This window comes from Pseudorca crassidens, chromosome 8, assembly GCF_039906515.1.
Source record: "Pseudorca crassidens isolate mPseCra1 chromosome 8, mPseCra1.hap1, whole genome shotgun sequence".
NCBI classification, from domain to species: domain Eukaryota; kingdom Metazoa; phylum Chordata; class Mammalia; order Artiodactyla; family Delphinidae; genus Pseudorca; species Pseudorca crassidens.
In genome coordinates this window covers 8579607-8594435 of record NC_090303.1, presented here as the reverse complement: position 1 = coordinate 8594435, position 14829 = coordinate 8579607, and the positions used below count along the sequence as shown (strand labels likewise).

Sequence of the window (14829 nt, the reverse complement as noted above, 5' to 3'; positions counted from 1 at the left end):
AACGACTTCATTGAAATGGTAGATTTCTTTGGTAATACTGACAATCTTAACAATATTAAGATTTCCAGTGTGAACATGGAATGTCTTTTCATTTGCTCATGCATTCTTTAATTTCTTTTAGCAATGTTTTTTAGTTTTCATTGTACATGTCCTTCACCTCCTTGCTTCCTAAGTATTACTAAGTATTTTATTCTTTTTGATGCTAATGTAAATGGAATCGTTTTCTTAATTTCCTTTTGGTTCACTGTTAGTGTGTAGAAGTGCAACTGACTTTTTGTGTTTTTGTATCCTGTGACTCTACTGAAATTGTTTATAAGTTCTAACAATTTGTGTATGTGTGTGGAATCTTTAGAGTTTTCTACCTATAAGATCATATCATTTGTGTACAGAGATCATTTTACTTCTTCCTTTCCAATTTGGATGCCTTTCATTTCCTTTTCTTGCCTAACTGCTCTGGTTAGAATTCCCAAGACTCTGTTAAATAGATATGGTGAAAGTGGACCTTTTTGTCCTGTTCCTGATCTTAGAGGAAAAGCTTTCAGACTTTCACCTTTGAGTGAAAGATGTTCACTGAGGGGTTTTCATATACAGCTTTTATTATGTTGAGGTATTCCTTCTATTCATAGTTTGTTATGTGTTTTTTTAATCATAAAAAGCTGTTAAATTGTGTAAAATGCTTTTATGCAACAATTGAGATAATCATGTGGTTTTTTTCCCTTTTTACTGTTAATGTAATGTATTACAATGATTGGTTTTCCTATGTTGAACCATCCTTAAATTCCGGGGATAAATCCGATTTGGTCATGGTATATAGTCCTTTTCCTTTTGAGAAAACTTGGCACAAAGCAAATATTATTTTACCTTTACGAGTTACAAAAAGGGAATCCGTCTTTTGTGTTTCCATACAAATTGTGAAATTTTTTGTTCTAGTGCTGTGAAAAATGCCAGTGGTAGTTTGATAGGGATTGCATTGAATCTGTAGATTGCTTTGGGTAGTAGAGTCATTTTCACAATGTTGATTCTTCCAATCCAAGAACATGGTATATCTCTCCATCTGTTTGTGTCATCTTTAATTTCTTTCATCAGTGTCTTACAGTTTTCTGCATGCAGGTCTTTTGCCTTCTTAGGTAGGTTTATTCCTAGGTATTTTATTCTTTTTGTAGCAATGGTAAATGGGATTGTTTCCTTAATTTCTCTTTCTAATCTTCCACTGTTATTGTATAGGAATGCAAGAGATATCTGTGTATTAATTTTGTATCCTGCAACTTTGCTAAATTCATTGATTAGGTCTAGTAGTTTTCTAGTGGCATCTTTAGGATTTTCTATGTATAGTACCATGTCATCTGCAGACAGTGAGTTTTCCTTCTTCTTTCCCCAATTGGATTCCTTTTATTTCTTTTTCTTCTCTGATTGTCATGGCTACGACTTCCAAAACTATGTTGAATAATAGTGGTGAGAGTGGGCACCCTTGTCTTGTTCCTGATATTAGAAGAAATTCTTTCAGGTTTTCACCATTAAGAATAATGTTTGCTGTGGGTTTGTCATATATTGCCTTCATTATGTTGAGGGAGGTTCCCTCTACGCCCACTTTCTGGAGAGTTTTTATCATAAATTGATGTTTAATTTTCTCAAAAGCTTTTTCTGCGTCTATTGAGATGATTATATGGTTTTTATTCTTCAGTTTATTAAGATGGTGTATCACATGGATTGATTTGCATATATTGAAGAATCCTTGCATCCCTTGGATACATCCCACTTGATCATGGTGCATGATCCTTTTAATGTGTTGTTGGATTCCATTTGCTAGTATTTTGCTGAGGATTTCTGTGTCCATGATCATCAGTGATATTGGCCTGTAATTTTTTTGTGTGATATCTTTGTCTGGTTTTGGTATCAAGGTGATGGTGGCCTCGTAGAATGAGTTGGGGAGTGTTTCTCCCTCTGCAACTTTTAGGAAGAGTTTGAGAAGGATAGGTGTTAGCTCTTCTCTAAATGTTTGATAGAATTTGCCTGTGAAGCCATCTGATCCTGGACTTTTGTTTGTTGGGAGTTTTAAAAACACAGTTTCAATTACAGTACTTGTGATTGGTCTGTTCATATTTTGTTTCTTCCTGGTTCAGTTTGGGGAGGTTGTACCTTTCTAAAAATCTGTCCATGTCTTTTAGGTTGTCAATTTTATTGGCATATAGTTGCTTGTACTAGTCTCTTATGATCCTTTGTATGTCTGTGGTGTCCATTGTAACGTCCCCGTTTTCATTTTTGATTTTATTGATTTGAGCCCCCTCCCTCTTCTTCTTGATGAGTCTGGCTAAAGGTTTATCAATTTTTTTTTCTTTTTTTTCGGTATGTGGGCCTGTCACTGTTGTGGCCTCTCCTGTTGCGGAGCACAGGCTCTGGACGCGCAGGCTTAGTGGCCATGGCTCACGGGCCCAGCCGCTCCGTGGCATGTGGGATCTTCCCGGACCAGGGCACGAACCCGTGTCCCCTGCATCGGCAGGCGGACTCTCAACCACTGCGCCACCAGGGAAGCCCTAAAGGTTTATCAATTTTATTTATCTTTTCAAAGAACCAGTTTTTACTTTCATTCATCTTTTCTATTAGTTTCTTCATCTCTATTTCATCTATTTCTGCTTTGATCTTTATGATTTGTTTCTTTCTACTGACTTTGGGTTTTGTTCTTCTTTCTCTAGTTGCTATAGGTGTAAGGTTAGGTTGTTTATTTGAGATTTTCCTTGTTTCCCGAGGTAAGTCTCTATTGCTATAAACTTCCCTCTTAGAACTGATTTGCTGTGTCCCATAGGTTTTGGATTGTCGTGATTTCATTTTCATTTGTCTCTAGGTATTTTATGATTTCCTCTTTGATTTCTTCAGTGATCCATTGGTTGTTTAGAAGCTTATTGTTTAACGTCCAACGTGCTTGTGTTCTGTACACTTTTTTTCTTTCTTGTAGTTGATTTCTAATCTCACAGCATTATGGTCATTAAAGATGATTGTTATGACTTCAATTTTATTAACACATTGTTGACCAGAGACGTATTAATACATCTTTTGTTACCTGGATGTTATTGAACAGAGATGTATCAATATGTTCGTAGAGACTGCTACAATTAACATCACTGTGCAATTTGTTAGAGCATAAATTGATCAAGGTTCTTTATACAACTTACAATTGTCATTATCATTCACATTTTGCTCCATTAAGTTTTTGTTCCAACCTTGTATATATTATATACATAAAATCTTCCAAAATGACGCATTGCAAAATTTTGAGTGAAGAATTTTTCAGTCAATTTTATGCACATACTTTCTCTGATGTCTGACTGACACATGTACTAGTGTCTCAGAAGATGATAGTTTTTCAGAATACAGTTCTGATTCAGATGATGTGAATATTAGACCAATAAAAAGATTTTAAAAAATAGTGACTGATTCTGATACAAAAAGTGAAAATGAAACTCAGGGTGCCAGAGAATGCACCTTTGCTTCTACAGAATAGTGAATTGAAAACAACATTTCATGAAAATTAGAAGATTTTACAGGTATGTCAAGTGTCTCTATTGAAGGCAATAACCCACAAAGTGTTAGTGAAATAAAAGAATTAATTTTTGGCCAGCCAAAATAAAAATCACCAGCTAAAGGCATTACTTTCTGCAAAAATCCCTGGGTCAATAATCAGTAAAATTTACCGAGGCTCGCTTTGTGGCCCAGCATGTGCTCAATCCTGGAGGATACTCCACGTTCACTTGAGAAGAACGTGTATTCTGCTGTTTTGGATGGAACGCTCTATAAATATCAATTTAGTCCCTCTGGTCAAGTGTGTCATTTAAGGCCTGCATTTCCTTATTGATTTTCTGTCTGGATCATCTGTCCATTGATGAAAATAGGGTGTTAGAGTCCTCCACTGTTTTTGTGTTACTGCTGATTTCTCCTTTTATGGTTGTTAGTAATTGCCTTATAAATTGAGGTGCTCCTATGTTGGATGCATATATATCTACAATTGTTATATCTTCTGGGATTGATCTCTTGATCATTATGTAGTGTCCTTTTTGTCTCTTGTAACAGTCTTTATTTTAAAGCCTATTTTGTCTAATATGAGTATTGCTACTCCAGCTTTCTTTTGACTTCCATTGGCATGGAATACATTTTTCCATCCCCTTACTTTCAGTCTGTATGTTTCCCTGGATCTAAAGTGGGTCTCTTGTAAACAGCATATATACAGGTATTATTTTGTATCCATTCAGCCAGCCTATGTCTTTTGGTTGGAGCATTTAATCCATTTACATTTAAGGTAATTATCATATGTATGTTCTTATTGCCATTTTGTTAATTGTTTTGGATTTGTTTTTGTGTTTTTTCTTCCCTTCCTCTTTCATTCTCTTCTCTTGTGATTCAATGACTTACTTTAGTGTTGTGTTTGGACTGCTTTTGCTTTTTTGTGTGTATCTATTGTAGATTTTCAGTTTGCTGTTCCCATGAGGTTTTGATATAGACGTCTGTATATAAACAACAATATAGATTGTTTTAATTCAATAAAGACAATATAGATTGTCTATAATTTCAAACGCATTTCTGATATCCTGCATTTGTGCTCTCATCTTCTCACAATTGCTGATTTTGATATCATATTTGTGTGCAGATGATTTCCTACCTTTACTGTATGTTTGCCTTTACCAGTGAGCTTTTCATTCATAATTTTCTTGTTTCTAGTTGTGGTCTTTTCTTTTCCACCTAGAGAAGTTCCTTTAACACTTGTTGCAAAGCTGGATGGTGGTGCTGAATTCTCTTAGCTTTTGCTTGTCTGTAAAGCTTTTGATTTCTATGTTGAATCTGAATGACAGCCCTGCTGGGTAGAGTATTCTTGGTTGTAGGTTCTTCCCTTTCATCACTTTAAGTATATTGTGCCACTCCCTTCCGGCCTGCAGAGTTTCTGCTGAGAAATCACCTGACAACCTTATGGGAGTTCCCTTGTATATCGTTTGTTGCTTTTCCCTTGTTGCTTTTGATATTTTTTCTTTGTCTTTAATATTTGTCAGTTTGATTACTATCTGTCTCAGTGTGTTCCTCCTTGGGTTTCTCCTGCCTGGGACTCTCTGCACTTCCTGGACTTAGGTGACTGCTTCCCTTCCCATGTTAGGGAAGTTTTCAGCTATTATCTGTTCAAATATTTTCTCAGGCCGTTTCTCCCTCTCTTCTCCTTCTGGGACCCCTATAATGCAAATGTTGGTGCATTTCATGTTTTCCCAGAGGTCTCTCAGACTGTTCTCATTTCTTTTCATTCTTTTCTCTTTATTCTGTTCTGCAGCAGTGATTTCCACCATGCTGCCTTCCATGTCACTTATCCGTTCTTTTGCCTCAGTTATTCTGCTACTGATTCCTTCTAGTGTATTTTTCATGTCAGGTATTGTATTATTCATCTCTGTTTGTTCTTTAGTTCTTCTAGGTCTTTGTTAAACATTTCTTATGTCTTCTCAATCTGTGCCTTCATTCTTTTTCTGAGATCTTGGATCATCTTTACTACCATTACTCTGAGTTTTTTTCAGGTAAGTTGCCTATCTCCACTTCCCTTAGTTGTTCTTTTGGGGTTTTATCTTGTTCCTTTATCTGGGACGTATTCCTCTGCCATCTCATTTTTTCTAACTATCTGTGATTGCAGTTCCTGTTCCACAGGCTGTAGGGTTGTAGTTCTCTTGCCTCTGCTGTCTGCCACCTGAGGCTGTCTGGTGGGAGGGACTGGTACCTGCCCACTGGTGGGTGGAGCTGGGTCTGGTCCCTCTGGTGGGCAGAGTTGTGTCTGAGTGTGTGTGCATTATTGGGTGGCTGTTTATTAAGGAAGACTTTAAGCAGCCTGTCTGCTGATGCATGGGGCTATGTTTCAGTCCTGTTGGTTGTTTGGCCTGAGGTGTCCCTGCACTGGAGCCTTCAGGCTGTTGGGTGGTGCCAGGTCTTGGTGAGAACATGGCACCCTCCTAGAGGGCCCACGCCAATGAGCACTCGCCACAGCCACCGCCACCAGTGTCCCTTTCCCCACAGTGAGTCACAGTTGCCTCCTACCTCTGCAGGGTACCCTCCAACAATAGCAGCTAAGTGTGGCCCAGTCGCTTATGAGGTCACCGCTTTTTTCCCTGGGTCCTGGTGCACATGAGACCCTATGTACACCCTCCAAGAGTGGAGTTTCTCTTTCCCCCAGTGCTGTGGTGACTTTCAATGCCAGACTCTCTGGGGGCTCTTCCTCCCATTCCCAGGCCCCCAAGCTGAGGAGCCCAACATGACGCTCTGAACTTTCACTCCTGCAGGAGAACTGCTGTGGTATAACTGTTTTCCACCCAGTGTGTATGGGATTTGATTTTATGGTGATTGCACCTGTCTTACCATCTCTTTGTGGCTTCTTCTTTGCCTTTGGATTTAGGATTTAGGGTATCCTATCTTTTTTGGTAGGTTCCAGCATTTTTTTTTTTTTTTTTTTGGTCAGTGGTTTTTCAGCAGTTAGTTGTGATTCCGGTGTTTCCATAAGAAGGGGTGAGCTCACATCCTTCTACTCTACCATCTTGCCTCCTCTCCTTCCATAAACTCTTTTCAGGGACATATTTTGTTGATATATTTTTTTCCTTTGAATGGGCCACACTTTCCTGTTTTTTTGTATGCCTTGTAATGTTTTTGTTGAATACTGGACATTTGATTCTAATAATGTGGTAGCTCTGGAAATCAGATTCTTCCCCCTTCCCCAGGGTTTGCTGTTGTTGCTGTTTTTGATTGCCATAGGCTGTCTCTGTCCTGAGAATCAGCCTAAGGTGTAAAGTTAAGGGCTTATGTCTTTTCTGAGACTCTTCTTAGGCATGCGTAATCACTTTCTAATTTTTACCCATATATGCAGTTGTTTTTTAATAGTCTAGACTTTAATGTCTGTCTCCCAAAAGAGGAAAAGCAAAAAATGAAGGGGGGATGAAGAGTGCTGGCCTTTAAATATCTTGAAAGACACTTGAGCCAGATGGGGTAGGGGCTTGCAATAATGGGAGGAGGTGCAACAACAATGGCTCCCCTCTAGCTCTATTTGTCTGCACCTCTGTGATCAGAAGCAGCAATCAACAATCATATAACAGATCCCTGATATTTGAAAGAAAAGGTACTTGTTGCCCACCCTGACTCTCACAAGCTGGGTGCAAGTTGCTCCAGGAACACAGTCACACAGATTGTGTGTTGGGAATTGGTAGCTGCTACTGTGCCAAGTGCTGATTATTGACAGAAATTTACCATCCAAGGGTTCCCCTAAAAGTTACCTGTGTTCAACAGACTCCAGAGGTCCAAAACAGTTACATCAGATGATTCTGCTGGTGCAATTTTTGCCTAGTTGGGTAGACAGATTCCTGGTGTTTCTGGCTCCACCATCTTCCCAGAAGCCTCCTTTTTAAAAAAACAAAAAAAAAAAAAAAAAAGAGTTTTGTTTTCATTCATTTTCCCTGCCATTTTTCTAATTTATATTTCATTCATCATCTCTGTTCTAATCTTTATTATTTATTCCTTGTGCTAGCTTTTGGTTTAATTTCTCCCTCCCTTCTAAGGACAGTTTGGGGCAGATTTAGGATTCTTGATTGACACTTTTTGGTGGTTTTCTTTTGGCACTTTGAATATACCAGCCCACTGACCTCTGGCCTCCAAAGTTTCAAGTGAGAAATCTGCTGATGATCTTACTGAAGGTCACTTCTATGTGATGAATCACTTCTCTCTTGCTGCTTTCAAGATTTTCTTTTGCTTTCAACAGTTTCTATGTCTCAGTGTGACCTTCTTTGAATTCATCTTATTAGGCGTTCATTAAGGTTCTTGGGTGTTTATGTTCATGTCTTTCTTCAAATTTGGGAAGTTTTAAGGCATTATTTCTTCAAATAATCCCTTTGCTCCTGTCTGTCTCTCTCTTCTTCTGGGACTCCCACAATGCATGTTGGTACTCCTGAAGATGTTCCACAGGTTCCTTGGGCTTTGTTCACTTTCCTTCAATCTTTATTCTTTCTGTTCTGCAGACTTGACAATTTCAATTGTTTTATCTTCTTGTTCACTGATTCTTTCTTCTCCTACTCACATCTGCTTTTGACTGGGATCTAGTGAGTTTTTCATTCAAGTTATTGTACTTTTCAGCTCCAGAATCTCTTTTTAGTGTGCTCTTATACTTTCTCTTTATTCATAGTTCCATTTTGTTCATACATCATTATCTTGACTTTCTCTATGTATTCCTTTAGTTTTTTGAGCGTCTTTAAGACAGGTTTTTTTTAATTCTTTGTCTATTGGGTCTGCCATATGGCCTTTCTCACCAGTTTCTGTTGATTTTTTTTTCTTTGCATGGAAAAATTTTTTTTCCTGTTTCTTTGCACATCTTATAATTTTTTTCCCTGAAAATTTAATATTTGAATCTAACAATGTAGTAAGTCTGGAAATCAGATTGTTCCATTTCTCAAGAGTTTCATTTTTGTTTACTTTATTGGTATTTTTATTGTTTTATGCTCTCTCTTCCAGGGATAAGCCTGAGGTATAAACTTAAGGTCTTATCAGGTCTGAGTCTGTGTTTTTCCTTAGACATGTATGGTGATCTGTACATGGGTTGCTTTTGAATGTCCTAGTCCTTAAATGTCTGGCTCCCCAAATAAGGAGAAAAGATAAATAAAGATGGAGAGAAAAGTGCCAGCTCTTTAAATCTCCTAGAAGTTGTTTCAGCTGTAGGGCTTGGGGCTTGCAACAATGGGAGGGGTGGTGCAGCAATGACTGCCCAGTTCTATGTCTGTACTTCCATTATCAGAAGCAGCAATCAACAATCAGAAAACAGGTCCCTGATATTTGGAGGACAGGGTCCTTATTGCCCACCTTGGGTCAGCAAGCTGCATGTCAGCTGCTCCTGGTACAAATGCACAACTGACTGTTTCAGAGCTGAGGTTGGGGGATGGGTAGCAATTGCTGAAATTGACCAAAATTAACTGCAATTTCCCTTCTCCTTGAAGTTGCAAGTCTGAATAGACTTCAGAGTTCCAACATAGCTATATCAAGCAGATTCTGCCAGTATAACTGTCCAGGAAAGAAGACAAGGTTCCCGGCACTTCCTACTCTGTCTTCCCAGAATCCCAAAGCTCTTTTTATATATTGCTGAATTCTACTTATTAATGTTTCATTGAGAAATTTTTGCATCTGTATTCATGAGAGATATTAATCTGCAGTTTTCCTTTCTTGAATGGTCTTTGTATGGTTTTGGTATCAGGATAACACTGGCCTCACAAAACGAGTTGGGGAATTTCTCCTTTTCTGCTTTCTGGTAGATAATGTGTAAAATTGGTTCTTCTTTTAATGTTTGGTAGAACTCTCTGCTGAAAACATCTGATTCTTTCTTTGGAGTTTTTATGTTTTATTTATTTATTTATTTGGCCACACTGCATGGCATGTGGGGTCTTAGTTCCCTGACCAGGGATTGAATACACGCCCCTTGCATTGGAAGCATGGAGTCTTAACCACTGGACCACCAGGGAAGTCCCTTCTTGGGAGGTTTTAAATTAAAAACTCAATTTCTTTAATATTTATAGAAGTATACAAAAATTTATATTCCATATTGGATGATTTTTGAGGAATTAGTCCATTTCACTTTAGTTGTCAAATTTATGTATGTAAAATTATTTATATTTCCTTATTACTTCTTTGAGATCTACAAGATTTGTAGTGGTATCCCACTTCATTTCTGATATTGCTAATTTGCATCATTTGGCAATATTATTGATCTTTTCAAAGAACCATCTTTTGCTTACTTTCTCTATTGTTTTTCTACTTTCAATTTCATTATTTCCCTACTTCTGCACCGGACAGGATCCTAAAGTGAGAGCTTACATGATTTTCTTGAGACTTTCCCTTTTTTCTAATGTAAGAATTTGGTGCTATAAATTTTTCTCTAGCACTACTTTAGTTATAGCCCACTTGTCTTGGTATGTTTTAATTTCATTTTCATTTAGTTCAACGTGTTGTTTTTATTTCCCTTGAGAGTTCCTCTTTGACTCAAAGATTATTTAGCAGCTTGTTTCCAACTAGAGATTTTCCTGTTATCTTTCTGTTACCGATCTTTAGCTTGGTTCATTTGTGGTGAGACACACACAGTATGATTTCACTTATTTTAAACATGTTGAAGTTTGTTTTATGGCTCTATCATGGTAAGTGGTCTATCTTGGTAAACTACCCACGGGAACTTGAAAAGAATGTGTATTCTGCTGTTGTTGGGTGAAGTGGTGTGTGTGTGTGCATGCTGCATCCTGTTAATTCATGGTACTGTTGAGTTATTATATAACCTTGCTGATTTTCCACATACTTCAGTCAATTATTGAAAGAGGGGCATTGAAGTCTCCAACTATAATCATGGGTTTGTCAATTTCTCCTCTCAGTTCTGTCCGTTTTTGCTTTAAGTATTTTGCAGCTCTGTTGTTTGGTACATATAAATTTAGGATTGCCATGTCTTCTTGATAGCCTGACCCTTTTAGTATTATGAAATGCCCCTCTCTGACCCTAGTAATTTTCTTTGCTCTAGAGTCTACTTTATCTGACATTAATGTAGCCACTACAGCTTTTTTCTGATTAATGTTTGCATTGCATATCTTTTGCCATCTTTTTACTTTACTACCTATACCATTAATTTTGAACTGAGTTTCTTGTGGGGAGCATATAGTAGGGTCTTGTTTTTTATCTACTCTGTTCTTCTCTTTTAGTTGGTATATTCAGACATTTACATGTAATGTAATTATTGATATGCTAGGACTTCAGTGGGGTTTTTTGTTTCATTTTGTTTCTTTCCTCTGTTTTCTTCTTCTGCCTTCCTTTGGGTTACTTGTACCTTTTTTTCTTTTAGAATTCCATTTTGCTTTATCAATAGTGCTTTTGAATGTATCTCTTTGTATAGACATTTAGTTGTATTATATTATGCACACATAACTTTTCATAGTCCTCTGGTGTCAAGATTTCACCAGTTTGAGTGAAGTGTAAAAACCTTTCAATCCTTTCAGTTCCTTTACCCTCTGTCATTTATAATACAATTGTCCTAAATATTTCCCCTACATGCTTTGAGATTCATAGACAATGTTACAATTTTTGCTTCAATCACCAAATGTAATTTAGAAAACTTAAGAGAAAAAATTCCATTGTATTAAGTAATATTTTTACTCTTTCTATTGTTCTATCTCCTTTCCTGATGTTTCAAGAATTCTTCTTTTATCATTTCCTTTCCAGTTCAAGAACCTCCTTCAGCCCTTTTTAAAAAATATAGGGTGGATCTACTGGTGACAAACCCTTCTAGTTTTCCTTCATCTGAGAATGTCTTGATATCTATACACTTTATTCCTGAAGAATATTTTCACTGCATATAGAATTCTTAGTTATAGTTGTTTTCAGCACTTGGAAATGTGATGCCCCTTCCTTCTGGCCTCTTTAGCTTCTGATAAGAAACTTGCTGTAATTCAAATTGTTTTTTACTTATAGGTAAAGTATTATTTTTTTCTTTCTGCTTTCAAGATTTTTCGTCTTTAGTTTTCAGAATTTTGACTATGATGTATCTTGGCATGGTATTTTTGGGGGTGCATCCTATTTTGGGTTAGCTCAGCTTTTTGAATCTGTAGTTTTATGTCTTTTGCCAAATTTTTTTTTCAGTCATTATTTATTCAAATATGTTTTCAACCCCACCCTCTTTCTCCTCTCCCTCTGGGATGCAGATGAGATAAATATTAGATCATTTGTTATACTACCATAGGTCCCTGAGCCTCTATTCACTTTTTTTTTCCCAATCTATTTTTCTCTGTTGGTTAATTTCTATTGTTTTATCTTTACTTTCACCAATCCTTTCCCTATCATTTCCACTCTGCTGCTGAATCCTTCTAGTGAGTTTACTATTTCCTTTATTGTAATATTCAGTTTTAAAATTTCCACTTGGTTCTTCTTTATATTTTGTATTTCTTTGCTGAGACTTTCTAGTTTTTTGTTTCAAGCATTTTCAGAATTTTTTAATTAAAGTATTTTTATCATGCCTGCTTTAAAACCTTTGTCAGAAAATGCCCATCTCTGTGTCATTTCTGGTTTGGTGTCTGATGATTACCTTGTCCTTCTCAAGTTAAGATAGTCTTGGTTCTTGGCATAATGAGTGATTTTCAGTTGTACCCTGGACATTTTGATTACTGCATTGTGACTCAGATCCTATTTAAATCTTCTGTTTTACAGGCTCCTCTCACATCACATCAGCACAGAAGGGAAGACCCCACCTCAATTCTGCCAAGTGGGGGTGAAATTCCATCACCCTGGCTGGGAGGGTATGATGATTAATTTTGTATGTCAGTTTGACTGGGCTATAGAATGCCTTGATTGTAAAGATTATTTCTGGATGTGCTGTGAGAGTGTTTCCAGAAGAGGTTGGCATTTGAATTGGTGGACTGAGTAAAGCTGATGGTCCTCTCCAAAGTGGGTGGGTATCATCCAATCTACTGAGAGCCTGAACAGAACAAAAGCTCAAGCGCAAATGCTTGAGCTGATATCAATCTTCTCTTGCCCTTAGTGTTCCTGGTTCATCTCTTCTTCCCACCTCCCTCTAGTTTCTCAGGAGAACCCTAATACGAGGCATGGGCGGTGGGGGGAAGAGGGGAGAGTGCCTTGTAACTGCTCCCTACATGTTCATGACTTTCATGAACACTATGAAGGAGGAAAGGTCTCATTATTATTGGGTGGCCATGACAATCCCAGCTTCTCTTGGTCTTTTCTGAAATCATCCCAGCAAGACAATCGTGGAAGTCTAGGTTCCCCACTTAACCTTTGCTGAGGGGGATGAGGGCCCATTTTGTTCCATGGTGTCTGGCTGCAGTAAAGCAGTTATTGTCTGTAAGTTTTCTGTCTTGCTAAGTTGCCTCTTTCCTGGTCCTTGTTTATTTCCCCCCCAAATTCATATTTTGAAGCCCTACCCCTGAGTGTGGCTGTATTTGGAGATGGGGCCTCTAAGGAAGTAATTAAGGTTAAATGAGGTCATAACGTTGGGCTTTGATCCAATAGGGCTAGTGTCCTTATAAGGCACACCAGAGAACTAGTGTTCTCCCCATGCAGCCCCAATCCCTATGTACATGCACCAAGGAAAGACCATGTAAATATATAGTGAGAAGGAGGCCATCTACACACCAGGAAGAAAGCCCTCACTGGAAACCAAGTCAGCCAGAACCTTGATCTTGGACTTCTGACCTCCAGATCTGTGAGAAAATAAATTTCTGCTGTTTAAGGCACCCAGCCTGTGGTACATATGGTATTCCCAGCAAACTAATAGAGATTCCCTTGGCTCAAGGTTTTTCATGGGGTTGCAGTCAAGCTGTCAGCCAGGATCATCCCAAGGCTTAAATAAGGAAGGATGAATTTCCAAGCTCATTATTATGGTGTTGGCAGGATTCAGTTTCTTGTGGGGTGTTGGGCTGAGGGCCTGTTTTTCACTAGCTATTGCTAGGAGGCCTCTCTCAGTTCCTTGGCACAGGGGCCTCTCCACAGGGCAGCTCACAATATGGCAGCTGGTTTCCATCACAGTGAGGAAGTGAAGGAGCAAGGGAACAAGAGAATGAGAAAGCAAGAGTGTCTGCTCAAGAGAGAAGCCAGTCTTTTACTTAACCCTAATCTCAGCAGTGACATCCCATCACCTTTTCGATTCATTAGAAATGTCACTATATCCAGCCTACACTCAAGGAGAGATTAAGAAAGGGCCTGAATACTAAGAGGTAGATATTGTCGGAGGCCATCTTAGAGGCTCCCTACAAGCTTTCAGTGGCCAAATTTGGGACAATTTGAGCAGCATAATAAATGACACTAATGGATTAAAACTGATAGAATAAACATCCATGAGTCCATACTGTTATAAACAAAATAATTGAATAAATAAATACAGATCTTCAAAATATGGTGGGGTTATGTCCTGATAAACCCATAAGTTGAAAATGCATTTAATACACCTAACTTATGGAACATCATAGCTTAGCCAAGCCTATCTTAAATGTGCTCGGAACACTTACGTTAGCCTAAAGTTGGACAAAGTCATCTAACACAAAACCTACATTATAATAAACTACTGAATATCTCATGTATTTTATTGAATACTATGCTGAAAGTAAAAATCTAGAATGGTTGTAAGGGTACGGAATGGTTCTAAGTGTACTGGTTGTTTACCTCCCTGACTGTGTGACTGACTGGTTCACTGCCACTGCCCAGCATCACAAGACAGTATCATACTACATATCACTAGCTCAGGAAAAGATCAAAATTCAAAATTCGATGTACAGTTTCTACTCAACTTCTATTGCTTTCACACTGTCGTAAAATCAAAAAATTATAAGTCAAACCACTGTAAGTCAGGGACTGTCTGTAAATAAATGGAGGGGAAAGGACAGCTCTTCCTTAGAGTAGAATTCCATTTAACAAAGGTAGAAAGAAAACAGGAAATAGAAAATCACCATTTGGTAAATACCACAGTAATAACTGCTGTGAGCAAGAATGAAATCTAAAATTACTGGATGAAACTCTGATTTAAAAAATAAGGTAAATGCAAAGTCTTAAAGTTTCTCCCCACAAGCTACTTATTAATTTAAAAAGAAAAGTTTTTAACTTTACAGTTAAAGAAATCTGATAAATAACAACTTAACAGAAATGGCATTTGAATTGGTGGACTGAGTAAAGCTGATGGTCCTCTCCAAAGTGTGTGGGTATCATCCAATCTATTGAGAGCCTGAACAGAACAAAAGCTCAAGTGCAAATGCTTGAGCTGATATCAATCTTCTCTTGCCCTTAGTGTTCAGAAATCTGATAAATAACAAC

General features: G+C 37.8%; 2 protein-coding genes across 6 annotated transcripts in view; one reads left to right on the top strand and one right to left on the bottom strand.

Annotated features, from left to right (window-relative positions):
* Window positions 1-14829, bottom strand: part of URGCP (upregulator of cell proliferation) — a 92521-nt gene that overhangs the window by 74179 nt on the left and 3513 nt on the right. For 2 of the 4 annotated variants that reach the window (XM_067745702.1, XM_067745703.1), the window contains exon 2: window positions 7275-7398. The exons of the other annotated variants lie outside the window; for them this stretch is intronic. The gene's annotated coding sequence lies outside the window, so the exon portion shown is untranslated. The remainder of the gene's footprint in view (window positions 1-7274; window positions 7399-14829) is intronic. 4 annotated transcript variants of the gene reach the window in all.
* Window positions 11205-14829, top strand: part of UBE2D4 (ubiquitin conjugating enzyme E2 D4) — a 29163-nt gene continuing 25538 nt past the window's right edge. Inside the window, exon 1 of one of the 2 annotated variants that reach the window (XR_010945359.1) lies at window positions 11205-12305. The gene's annotated coding sequence lies outside the window, so the exon portion shown is untranslated. The remainder of the gene's footprint in view (window positions 12306-14829) is intronic. The other variant, XR_010945358.1, reaches the window with a different exon arrangement.